This window comes from Phyllostomus hastatus, unplaced genomic scaffold (genome assembly GCF_019186645.2).
Source record: "Phyllostomus hastatus isolate PE091 unplaced genomic scaffold, TTU_PhHast_1.1 phas_scaffold_39, whole genome shotgun sequence".
Lineage (NCBI taxonomy): Eukaryota > Metazoa > Chordata > Mammalia > Chiroptera > Phyllostomidae > Phyllostomus > Phyllostomus hastatus.
In genome coordinates this window covers 26,060,179-26,073,317 of record NW_025334028.1, presented here as the reverse complement: position 1 = coordinate 26,073,317, position 13,139 = coordinate 26,060,179, and positions in this window count along the sequence as shown.

Sequence of the window (13,139 nt, the reverse complement as noted above, 5' to 3'; positions counted from 1 at the left end):
GCCAAAGCAGCACTGTGTCCCAAACAACTGTTGTAAAGCTAACAGGAAATCAGTAGACATCCTGACTATGAAGACCACGTATTAAAGAAATTCTCTAAAATCAGCACCATTGTGTATAGCTAAGAATAACTTATTTACACCTATAGAAATGCCTTTCTTTGCTTATTAGAATCAATAGAAATTTGTTTCATCTATGTAATTATTTCCCTCTCTTTCTCATAAATGCGCCTTTGCCTTCACCTTATAGTCAGAACACTGTTTGGATTTTTGCCTGAGTCAGTGCTTCCTAGATGGCAGTTCTTTCTGATCTCAAATAAAAGCTTGGTGTGTCTCACTTTGGCTTTTTAATTTCTTAATTAACTTTATTGGGGGTGACATTGGTTAATAAAATTATATAGATTTCAGGTGTACAATTCTATAATACATCATCCATATAGTGCATCATGTGCCCACCACCCAAAATCAAATCTCTTTCCATCACCACATACGTGAGCCCCTTTGTCCTTCACTAACACCCCCCTTTTCCTTTCCCTTTTCATTGGGTAACCACCATGCTATTGTCTGAATCTATGTGTTTTTGATTGATTGTTTATCTTGTTTGTTCATTTGTTGTTTACAGTTTTATATCCCACATATGAATTCAGTCACATGGTTCTTGACTTTTTGTGTCTGACTTATTTCACTCAGCACAACATTCTCAAGGCCCACCCCTGTTGTTGTCAATGGCAGTATTTCATCTTATGGCTGAGCAGTACTCCTTTGTACGTGGGGCCGCAAGGACATTCTCCAAGGATCCTCTCTGTCTCTTTGTGTCTCTCATTAGTTGAATAGTTCATACATACATACATGCATATATAAATATATGAATGTACAAATATGTGTATATATGCACATGTAAAAAGACACATGTAAGCATGTGTCTTTTTATAAATTTTAAATTGTTACTCAGACATAATGTTTTTTATTTGTCCCCCAAAATAAAATTGTTCTATTTTTTACTAGAAAACATAATTTTGCCTACATTATCTCTTTTAGTCCTCACAATAATTCTTGAAACTAGGATTTTAATCATTCCTAATTTACAAATCAGGAACACGAATATTAAATTAATAGTTTTGATCTATAATAGTAGCTACTTTGAGGGATCCTGAGAGTTTCAGGAAGAGAAACAGGAAATACAATAAATATCCTGGCTCGCTTACTAACCTCCTCTGATCTCCTTAAACTTCCCAATATTGGCCCAACTCAAGCACTGATTTTTTTTAAAGACTTTATTTATTTAGTTCTAGAAAGAGGGGAAGGGAGGGAGAAAGAAAGGGAGAGAAACAGTAACATGTGGTTGCCTCTCACATGCCCCCACCTGGAGACCTGGCCCACAACCCAGACATGTGCCCTGACTAGGAATGGGACTGAAACAGTGACCCTTTGCTTTGCAACCCAGCACTCAGTCCACTGAGCCACACCAGCCAGGGCTCAAGCACTGATTTTTTAAAGAGACATGAGTCTCCAGACTTGGGAGCAGAAGAGTGGAGAGTAGATTTAAGAAACAAATAAGAAAGCCCTGGTTGGTGTGGCTCAGTGTACTGAGCACCAGCCTTTGAACCAAAGGGTCTCTGGTTCAATTCGAAGTCAGGACACATGCCTGGGTAACTTGCCAGGTCCCCAGTAGGGGGTGTGTGAGAGAAAACACACATTGGTGTTTCTATCCCTCCCTTCACCTTCCCTGCCCCTCTCTCTAAAAATAAAGAAATAAAATGTTTTTTAAAATAAAAATAAAAGATATCTAGCCCAGTGTTGTTTTATTAAGTGCCTACAGTGTGCCAGAAATACTGTTAGACACTTTCATGTAATATTATCTTATTTAATCCTTTTTAATATATTTTATTGACTATGCTATTACAGTTGTCCCATTTCTCCCCTTCGCTCCCCTTCACCCTGCACACCCTCTCCCATCTGTATCCCCCCTTTAGTCATATCCATGTGTCATAAGTTCTTTAGCTTCTACATTTCCCATACTATTCTTATCCTCCCCCTATCTATTTTCAACCTACAATCTATGCTACTTATTCTCTGTACCTTTTCCCCCTCTCTCCTCCTCCCACTCCCCTGTTGCTAACCCTCCATGCGATCTCTATTTCTGTGGTTCTGTTCCTGTTCTAGTTGTTTGCTTAGTTTCTTTTGGTTTTGCTTTAGGTGTGGTTGTTAATAATTGTGAGTTTGCTGTCCTTTTACTATACATGTTTTTTCTTTATCTTCTTTTCTTAGATAAGTCCCTCTAACATTTCATAAAATAAGGGCTTGGCAATGATGAACTCCTTTAACTTGACCTTATCTGAGAAGCACTTTATCTGCCCTTCCATTCTAAATGAAAGCTTTGCTGGATAGAGTAATCTGGGATATAGGTCCTTGTCTTTCATGACTTGGAATACTTTTTTCCAGCCCCTTCTTTCCTGTAAGGTCTCTTTTGAGAAATCAGCTGACAGTCTGATGGGAACTCCTTTGTACGTTACTGTCCCCTTATCTCTTGCTGCTTCTAGGATTCTCTCCTTCATTTTTACCTTGGCTAATGTAATTATGATGTGCCTTGGTGTGTTTCTTCTTGGGTCCAACTTCTTTGGGGCTCTCTGAGCTTCCTGAATTTTCTGGAAGTCTATTTCCTTTGCCAGAAGGGGAAGTTCTCCTTTATTATTTGTTCAAATATGTGTTCAATCTGTTGCTTTTCTTCTTCCCCTTCTGGTACCTCTATAATTCGGATGTTGGAACGTTTAAAGATGTCCTAGAGGTTCCTAAGCTTCTCCTCGTTTTTTTGAATTCTTATTTCTCCATTCTTTCCTGTTTGGTTGTTTTTTTTTTCTTCCTTCTGGTCCACTCTGTTGTTTTGAGTCCTAATTTCCTTCCCATCACTATTGGTTCTCCGTGCATCTTCCTTCATCTCTTTTATGGTAACCTGCATTTTTTCATCTAATTTGCGCCCAAAATCAACCAATTCTGTGAGCTTCCTGATCACCAGTGTTTTGAACTGTGCATCTCATAGATTAGCTATCTCTTAGTCACTCAAAAGGATGAGTTCTGGGGCATTGATCTGTTCTTCTGTTTGAGACATGTCTATCTCTCTCTCTCTCTCTTTTTTTCTTTTTTTTTTTTTTTTTTTTTTTTTGGTCTGGTCGCTCCCGTGTTACAGTGAGGGGCAGAGCCTTAGGTGTTCACCGGGGCTGGGCACCCCAGTCGCTAGATTGTGATGTTGTCTATGGGGGCCGGGGTGGGGACGGGAGGGAACAATAGCAGTAGCTCCATTCTTCTGGGACCTCAGTCCCTTCTCTGGGATCCTGGGTTGTGCGCTCTGCCCTGGTCCACAATTGCCGCCTCACTGGATTTGCCAGCTGCCGCTTGCGTACTCAGGGTCCACCCACTGCGATCTTCCGTGCCCCAGATGCCTTATGAGTTCCCGGTTGCCTTATGCGCCCAGTTCTCCCTGTTCTCTGAGCGCCAACCCCGCGCCTGGCTGCTCATCTCCGCCCCTCCTACCAGTCTGGAGGAACAGGTCTACTTCAACTTCTTGGCTGTCCAACTTCCATTCAGAGAAATTCTCTATCAGTTCTAGGTGTTATTCTGTCTATGAATTGTTGTTGTTCTAATCTTGGTTGTGTGTGGATGTATGGTGCATCCACCTATGCCTCCATCTTGCCGGAAGTCCCATTTTGATCTTGTTATCTTATTTAATCCTTAACACAACACTGCAAGGCTAATAATATTACTGCCTTTTTTGAAGAAGTGGAAACTGTGACTTAAATACATTATTTTCTTCAAAATCATATGTCTACTGAGTGACAGAAGAGGCATTTTAAAGTAGAACTGTTTCACTAAAAGTTCTTTTTGAAATTGTTGTTATGGGTCAAATCTTGGAATTAACATTCTTTGAATAAATTCTACCTCAGTTGTTGAATAACTGTGTGAACTTGAGCAAGCCATTTTGCTTCTAAAAGTCTTATATGGTGGAGTCATTATTCTGTACCTTACACAAGTTTTTGTGAGGTTTAATTCAAATGTATTATAAACCACGAAAAGGTTATGCAAGCTAGGAATCACTAAGGACATTTTATAGTTGTCTAAAAATGTAAAGTATTATGACTTTATCCCATTTCAACCCAAAGACGGAAATAATTTAAGTTAATGTTACTATGGGAATGAAGTCAGGGAGAAATCACACAACAGACAACATAGTGGATTGGCAGAAGAGGTTAATGAGACTGAGTGTTTGAAGATCATGCAGATCAGCTTTGGTCCACGAGTTGTTGGCATGTATTTTAATAATGCATAAGTATTTCTTGAGGGAACATTGATTTTATTATTTGTATTTGTTTTATTACTTAATGGCATTAAAAAGCTAATGAGAACACAGTGGGATATCTCTTATTTAAAAAAATAAATAATTCTCATGTTGATATTTTATAATGGGGAAAGGGGGTTTTAAAGTACCTAGATAATCATTAAGTAGAAAGAAGTGAGAAAAATACATTTAAAACATATAAACTTATATGTCCAACCATGATAGAGGAAAAAGATCGACTTAATCTCTCAAAAAAATTAGTATATTTGACAAACATGTTTATAGACATTAGGCAATGTTAAACAAAAACTTTCACAGCTGACAGCTTTTGTAAAACAGGGGGTTCACTGAGCCATACTCCAGCCAAGCAAAGATCCAGGTTCAGGGTATGCAGTCCAAACCTCCAGAGAGTGGGCTGGGTTCGGAAAACAACCCTGTCTGCTGTTCCCTGGAGTTAACAGGCATTTCCACGTTAGGAAGAACAGTGGGAGCTGCTCTCAAATAATTTATATTGGCTGCAGACAAGGGGGCAAGGAAAGATGATGAGGGCAGCAGTCCTGAAATTCATGATGAAGCCAGGGGTTCTGTGGCATCTGGAAATTGGATACTTCTTTTCAGGTAGCCACCTGGAAGGCGATTCAGTTCCAACGTGGCTGCAGGAATGTGAGCAGTTTATTTTTTAGTTGGCTCATAGCTATTAGCTGGTTAGTTATTCTTGTCTCTCTCTCACTCTCCAGCCATAGTAATTTAATTTAGGACTTCTCAGAAGGTTTCTCTTGTCAACAACAACCAGCAAAAGTTTGTGACCCCTGAGAAAAGTGAAACAGACAATAGGAGCTACACTTACAGTAGCCCTGGTTATTTGTCTAGAAGCAACTCTGAGTGCATGAACAGGGAAAGACAATCCAGATAGGACTTATTTGGACCCAAACATAGCCAGTGCAGTTATAAAATTTCTAGGAGAAAATATAAATGAAGTCATCACCTTTGGAGAAGAAAAATTTTCTTAGCAGTACACAAAAAGCAAAAACCATAAAAAAAATTCATGTATTGTATTTCATGAAAATTAATATAATTTACTCTTTAATAAAAATATTAAAATGTAAATGCAAAATGAAAGTCTGTAAGAAAATATTCAGAATCCATATATCTTACACAAGCTTACAAAAAAGTTTACATCTAATAAGAAGCTAAACAACCTAATAAAAATTAGCATATATTTATACAAAGACATATTTTACAATAAATGTGCTCAACATTCTAAGCCGTCAGAGAAATAATAATTAAAACCCAAATGAGATACTTTGGAAAATATGCCAACAAAAAATTTTGTATACAAAACTTCATAGAAGCTTTATTCCTAACAGCCATAACAGAACCCCAGAGTGAGCAATCAAGGGTGAACATACCCAAATGTCTATCCACAAAAGAATGGATAAACAAATTGGTGTATATTTATATAACTCAAACCACACAGCTGGAGGCTCTGCTTACTTGGGGCATCTGCTTAGCATGTATCCTATCCTTCTGCAACCAGAAACCTTGCCTAGTCATATTTTCCTAATGGTAAAAGCAGACATGAAAGAGAGAACTAGAAGTATGCAAATCCTCTTGAAGCCAAGATAAGTTTAAAATCTGTCATTTATTTTTTTAAGATTTTATTTATTTATTCTTAGAGAAAGGAAAGGGAGGGAGAAAGAGGGAGAGAAACATCTATCAGTTGCCTGTCTCACTCGCCCACACCAGAACCCTGCTGGAACCCAGGAACATGCCCTGACCCACAATGGGAAGGCGACCTTTTGCTTTGCAGGACGATGACCAACCAACTGAGCTACAGCATGCTGACATTCCTGCCTCATTCTATTGACCAAAGCAAGTCTCATGGCCAAGCTGAGGTTCAAATGGGTGTGAAAATCAAGACTGTCTCTTTAATGAAAGAAACCACAAAGTCACCTAGCAAAGAAAGTGAATCAGGGAGGTGAAAAGCTTTAGGGTCAATAATATATCAATAGATCTATTTATGTGTGTGTTACCTTTGTTTATAAATCAATTTTTTTCTTCCACTGTTATATCGAGGTACATTATAACACTGACTTGCTGTGATTGAAATTATCTTTGTACTACAGTCCCTAGATCGTTTTTATTGTAGGTTTAGCATGCTCTTGGTGTTGTCTTGTCAATAGGCAGCTGTGCTGGTTTCAAGTTTCTGTTTCTCCCTCATGTCTTAGTATAGAGAATACTTTCTGTTAATGAAAAGAATTTTGTGTTTTCCTATTTTTATATGTGAATCACCCATTCTTGCACTATTGCTTTGGTTATAATTTTAATTACAAAGAGAGATAAAAGCAATATTTTCAAGGTATGTCTTCTCCTCTCATTTTAAATATTTAAAAGAATCCAAAAATGTTAATATTGTTTTATTAAATATTGAATCTCAATTACCAAAATATTTTATCAATTTTTGTGTACATTATGTTCTTGTATCCAATTATATATCTCTATATACTTTTTTCTACTTTAATAGTTTTTAACTGAGGTCTCTGTGTTATAAATGCATTAGTCTTCATATATTTGAAAATATGTTTATTTTACTTTCACTCCTCAAAATACTGAAGCTGGGAACAAGATTATTCTCTGACAGTTTCACTTCCATCCTGCCTTTAAATTTTAAGATATTGCACCATTCTTCACTGGCTTCTATCACTGTTAATGAGAAGCTTCTTTCCATCAATATATATATTGATTTCATATATATATATTAGAAATCAATCTTATTCTTTTATAGATTATAACATAGTTTTTTAACCTCTGGTGTTATAACATTTTTCTATACTGAGTGAACATTTACTTGTATTTTATTAATTAAACCAACTTTATATTCAGGGCACATTTTCAATATAAAAAGTAATGACTATCTTAGAATCTGGAAATGTATTTTTCTTTTTTTTTAAAGATTTTATTATCTATTTTTAGAGAGGGAAGGGAGGGAGAAAGGGAGAGAGAGAGAAACATCAATGTGCTTTTGGTGGGGGCCATGGCCTGCAACCCAGGCATATGCCCTGACTGGGAATTGAACCTGCGACGCCTTGTTTCACAGCCCGCGCTCAATCCACTGAGCTACGCCAACCAGGGCTGGAAATGTATTTCAAGTGTTACTTGCATATTCTCTTCTTTTGGCAATGTTTTGAATAGATTTCGGAAATCTCTCATCCTATCTATATCTCTTAATTATTCTTAATCATTCTGTGTAAATTTCTCCATTCTATATCCTTAGTTCATTAATCTGCCCCCAGACTGCAGTTATTTTTTTAATTTTAGCTTTCAATTACAGTTTACACTCAATATTATTATGTTTTAGTTTCAGATGTAAGTCTACAGTTATTATAGAGTGTTTTTACTTACTGTCATTTCCATTTAAATGACTTTTTTATATCTAAGATTTCTAATGGGTAGTTTTGATAGAAACCTAACCTTTCCCCATTTTTGCTTGGTTTCATTTTACAATCTTTTTAAAAAGCAATTTTACCTTTATTTATCCTTTTAAATGATCTGTAGACAATATCTTTAAGATATTCTACATTAAATAAATTATATGTATAACAAACAACTTCAGAATGCTGATTTCATTGGCTATCTTAAGCAGGATTTCGTTTTTTGTTTTTTTATGAAAACTTGTATTGCAGGCTCATTTTGAACAAAATATTTGTTTTTGCCCACTCCTCCCTTCGTGATCAACTTAAATTGTCCAAATGTTTTGTGATTACTTCTTTCCAGGACTCTAGTTTCCTGAGCCAGAATGAGCTCTAACAATTATTCCTGAGTGTTCTGGTCCCATGGGGATACTACAGATCCAATTATAGAACCAGTGGGGATTGACTCATTTCCTGATGTCCTGCTGTCTGAGCAAGGCTTCTCCAGAGTCAAAGCTTTTGTTAAAGGTAGAACCCTTACTGGTGGTCAAATCTTTTCTTTCAGATTCTTTGCATCTATGGAGAGAGCTGCACCTCCAGCTTTTGAATTAAAACATTAAACATGGCCCTGTTTCCCAAACTCACTCAGAAAATTGTTTAATTTTAGCCCACAATGACTAAACCATGGCAATTCATTAATTGCTTCTGAATACAGATATCAGCAGGCCTGTAGCTTTAGGATCCACATGAAATTCTGTTTCTATTTAGTTTCTGGTTCACAGAGATGTTCTTGTATTATTTTTGAATATAGCTGTAAAGTTTGTTTTATTCTTTTTATAATATATTCATTATTTAAATAAGTTGGTACAAGAAATCACTACTAAAGCTTCAAATGAGTGTGCCCTCCTAATCATTATGAGCAGTGTTTTGTTCCTTTGCATCTTGTGTGTTGTAACTTGGCACACTTCTGGAGCCGACTGCAAGAGCTTTGGAATAAGGTTCTTCCAATAACATGAGAAAGGGGAGAAAAGACACTTTGAAAACACTATAGTTTCTGTGGGCCTTTAAGTAAGCTTCTTGAAGAAAAATATACATGCATAAAAGTGCATGACAGATAAAAATACAACTCAATGACTTTTCAAAAAACTAACATAATTAGCACATAGATCAAGAAATAGGATAATATATCATAGGTAGCTTTTCTCCTATCTCAGTCTATTATATCACACCAATAACCACTCATTTGACTTCTAGCACCACGAATTGGTTTTGTCTCTTTGGGGGTGAATAAAAACAATTAAATAGTATGCCTTGTTTTGGGGTTGGCTTCTTTCACTCGATATTCTATTTATCAGGTGCAGCCATTTATTTGAATCTAGTTGTGGTTTGCTCATGCTCATTACAAAATTCAATTTTATTATACACATGTAACTACAATGTATTCATTTTATTTTTGTGAAAATTTAGATTTTCCCAGTTTTAGCTACCATGAATAGTGCCAGTATAAAATTCTTATGTATATGTTTGTGTTAAGACAGATGTTTTCAAGCTGTGTTATGCATAGAAATAAAATTTTGATCATAGGGTATTTTCTTTCAGCCTTTCATCTAGGCGTTCTTGTAAGTATGAAAATACATACCATTGCAGTAAATATCCAGGTTCAATAAGTAGTGTGAAGAAGTCATCCAAAGTGCTCATTCTAAACCACACCCTGAAAACAGCAAGCTCCAACTATCACACATCATCACCAGCACTTAATACCGTCTGTGTTGTATTCATTTTTAGCTATTCAGGTTAATGCAGTCAATGCATTGTGTAACACATACACAATGTGTGTGTGTGTGTGTGTGTGTGTGTGTGTTAATCAATGTAAAATTCACATCATTCAAATGTAAAGTTCTTAAGTGTATAATTCTCTGAGTTATATAAATATACATGCCTGTGCAATCATCATCCTAATCAAGATATAGAACCTCTCCATTACCCCAGAGAAAGGTATATCAGCTACCTCTTTCCAAACAGTCTACACCCTCTGAAACTGCACTTTTAAAATATTCTTTTACCCTAGGTTAGTTTTACTTATTCCAAAATGTCATTTAAACTAAAAAATAAAGCATATTCTCTTTTATATCTAGATATTGTTTTGCTTAGCATGATGATTGGAGGGAGATTCACTCATGATGCTGTATACATCAGTCATTCATTTTTTATTATGCAGTAGTGTTCTATTCATAAATACATTTTCTACATTCTCCACTCATCTGGTTGTACTCATTTGTGTTCTTCCTAGCTTGGGGAGCATGAATAAAGTGCTGTAAATATTTTTGTGCAAGTCATTTTGTAGACAAATACTTTCATTTTTCTTGTATAATTACCTAGGAATGGAATTGTTGTATCATAAATATATGTCTTACTTTGTAAGAAACTGCAAAAACAGTTTTCTAAGGAGGTTGTGTCACTTCACACCCCCATCATCAATATATGAGCTCTTTAAGAGTTCTAGGTGTTCAGAATCCTGCCGATATTGGGTTTTTCTTTCAGCCTTTCATCTGGGCATTCTTGTAAGTATGAAAATACATACCATTGCAGTATTAATTTGCATTCCCCTGATGACTAATAATGTTCAGCTGCTTTCCACATTATTTTATGTCACTAATTATTTTCAGTCGCTAATTATTTTCACTAAAGTGTCTTCTCAAGCCTTTTCCTCCTTTTTTAGTGGAATTGTTTATTGTAATATTGATTTGTGGAGGTTCTATACAAGGTCTATCTGGAAAAAGTTCATTATTATTTTAACGAGAACAGTTTGCATGACATCTGCTGTAACCTGGCAACCAAAAAGAGTGGACTGGAATGTGCATGTGTGAATAATGACAACTTCACTGTACTAGTCAGAGACGCTGTTGAGTGAGCATGTGTACTGTGTGGCTGCCACATTCAAAATGACTGAGTGAGTAGAGCAATGAATCTGCATCAAATTTTGTGTTAAGCTTGAACATTCCTCCACAGAAACTATTCAGATGATTCAGAAGGCCACAGCTATGGGCAACTGGTGACTGGCAGCTTCATCGCAACAACACATCTGCTCATGCATCATGTCTCGTGCAGAGTTTTTTGGCAAAACATCAAATCACCTAGGTGATTTATCCCCCCGACAGACCAGATTTGGCACCCTGTGACTGCTGGCTTTTCCCAAAAAAAAAATTACCTTTGAAAGGGAAGAGATTTAAGACTGTCAATAAAACCCAGGAGAATATGATGGAGCAGCTGATGAAGACTGCAAGAACTATGTGAGGTCCCAAGGTGCCTGCTTTGAAGGAACTGAGACATCACTGTCCTATGTACAAAGTTTCTTGTATCTTGTGTCTTCATCAATAAATGTTTCTGTGTTTCATATTACATGGCTGGATACCTTCTAGATAGACCTCATACATATTCTGGGTATAATGTCTTTGTCAGATGAAGTTATTAGAAATATTTTCTCCCTTTTAAATGTGTTACCAGTATCTTTGATGAGTAGGAGTTTTTAGTATTGAATTTAGTTCTAAATTCCAGTTTATTTTTTATGGCTTATGCCTTTTATATATTAATTGCAAAATCCTTGTCCACTGCATGATTAACAAGATATTATTCTACATAATTGTTTCTTTTAGAGGTATTATAGTTCTGACTCTTACATGCAAGTTTAGGACATGTTTCATTTTGATTTTGTGTGAAGTATGAGATAGCTTATGAAGTTAATATTTTTCTCTTTATAGAGTTACTTTAGCACAATTTGTTAGAAAGACTTTCAAAATCTCATTGAATTTCTAGGATATCATCGTTAAAATGAAATGTCCACTTAGGTATGAGTCCCTTCTGGCCTCTCTCTTTTGTTCCATTGAACTATATATCTGTCCTTAGGCCAATACTATACGGGTTTGATTATTATGGCATTATGGTAAATATCAAATAATGATAGTGAGAATCCTCCAAACTTGTTCTTCTATTTCAAGATAGTTTTTGCTCCTTTAGACTCTTTATATTTCCATTTCATTAGAATTAATTACCACTGACTGGTAATCATTAGTCTGACAAAACAAACATTCATATTGATCCCCTGGGTACAATAAAATGATAGCACATCCAGGCCCCTACCAGTTGAGTCAAGTTCTAAATCTAATTCTGATCTGTAAATTGAGAGTAAAAAGAATGCTGGTACATCTGGCCTAAACATTTGCTTATCAGGTCAAAATCTTCAAGAGATGTCTCATTTCCTACTAATACAGTTAGCAACTGCATTTCAGTTGATAAGCAGCGACCTTAGCTTATGTCCCTAAATGGCTATAATCACCAGAGAACTCTCAACCTGAGATGCACATGTTACAGGAGGAAAAAATACACCCTCACTTTGTTAAGTGAGTCACGTTTGGGGGTCATTGTTACCACAGTGTTGCATGCTCAATCCACACTTAGACAACTTCTTTGCCTACCAACCTCCTTGCTACCACCCTCAACAGAGACCTGCATCAATGGTTTATAAAAGTCAGGAAAATTATTTCTGTCAGTGTATGTTCATAGTTTCAAAGAAAATGTTGTAATTAAAATCTATCTAGAGCACATTTCCCTAACTATGTTCTGTACAACATGAGTCCTAGAATATAGTTATAGATATTCCTCTTAAAGGGATCCATGTTTTAATAAACCCTATATATTCTAGACCTTTGTTAGGAAGCAAAAATAATAAGAATCACAGGAGACCCTGCAGTTAAAAGCTGGTTTAACTTTATTGAACCAAAACATATTTGAGGATTGATGAAGAAATCTTTCTACAATAAAACAGAACCACTTTTCATAATTTAAGCAAGTTAAAGGCCCAACACAGTAAACTCTGCAGTGTTTAACTCAACAAACATTTTTATCTTTTTCAGATATATGCTATCAGCATCCTTTGCAAACAGCCTCCTGAAGTTTTCAAATTGTGTCTACAGAGAGCGCCTTCCCTTCCTGTGTTAAGTGTCCCGGTGTCATCTCTCACCTACCTGGGTGGCAGGAGCCTCTCTTTTCTTGCTGACACCAAGGAGCTTCTCCAAGAGATTCTTTGGTTGTGTCTTTGCAAAAAGTAAACCTAAACATCTTAAACATTATGGAGTTAGGTATGAAGACTCCAAAATTTGAACTACTGATCAGTTCCCTCTCTCTTGGGAATTTTTAGTAAACAATGGTTTTATTTAAAATTTGGAGTCTGCAGTCTTGTATTCCACAGTAGCACTGACCCTTTGGAGAGTCTGTCTGCAGTTTTGGAGATACCTGACAAAAAAATCCTGCTGTCCTGAACGAAAAGTCTCAGAGTATCTATTACCAATGAGCCAACCTGACTGGTGTAGGTGACCCAGCACTAGCAAAGATTACAGGAACTGAAA